A 738-nucleotide genomic window follows, 5' to 3' on the forward strand; every position below is an offset into this window, starting at 1 on the left:
GAGAAATGGAAATATCGAGGCCACACGCTAAAATTAGTGGCTAGTCTTGAATTACGATCCGGACCTCTTAGCTGGAAGGCCAGAGCCATGACTTGTCTTTATGAGAGGCGCTATTTATTCTAGCATTTTTTAAAATTTCAAAGCGTTTAACCACTGTCAGTTAATTAAGCCTCTAAAGACTGCTGAGTGCAAGGTGGAATTATCTCCAGTTCGGAGAGGGGGAAAGTCAGGGTCCAACAAAACGACATAGTCTGTCTCAGATTAGCTTCAATTTGGGGCTTTAGGGAACCTTGGATTTCTGACTCTTGGTCGGCGACAATAGCCATACCTTTTCACTCCTCTCTCAGGTCTTGCCTAGTAGGATTACCAGGTGCAGCCCCCTTTGTGAGGGGCATGGCCTGGCTGAGGCTTTGCTCTGCCACCACTAAGAGCCGGCAGCCAGCCACCTGCCCGTCAGTCCAGGCGGCCGCAGCCTGGTGCTTTTGTTCCTGCATTGGCTTTTCTTTTCTGAACTTGGCACATCAAAGACAGTCCCAGGAGGAGAATGCTTTCCCACAGGAAGTTAAGCTTTTTGGCTTTCGCTTTAAATACAACTTGCTTTACTCCCTCCCGCCCCGCCCCCGCCACTTCACAGAGATAAGTGAACATCCCACGGGTGGGATTAGCTCTTCCAAAAAAACAAGAGTGCCCAGACTTTGCAAGGAGGCAGGGAGAGAGATGACCAAGTGGCCAGTCACA

This window comes from Pteropus vampyrus, unplaced genomic scaffold (genome assembly GCF_000151845.1).
Source record: "Pteropus vampyrus isolate Shadow unplaced genomic scaffold, Pvam_2.0 Scaffold92, whole genome shotgun sequence".
In the NCBI taxonomy this organism is placed as follows: domain Eukaryota; kingdom Metazoa; phylum Chordata; class Mammalia; order Chiroptera; family Pteropodidae; genus Pteropus; species Pteropus vampyrus.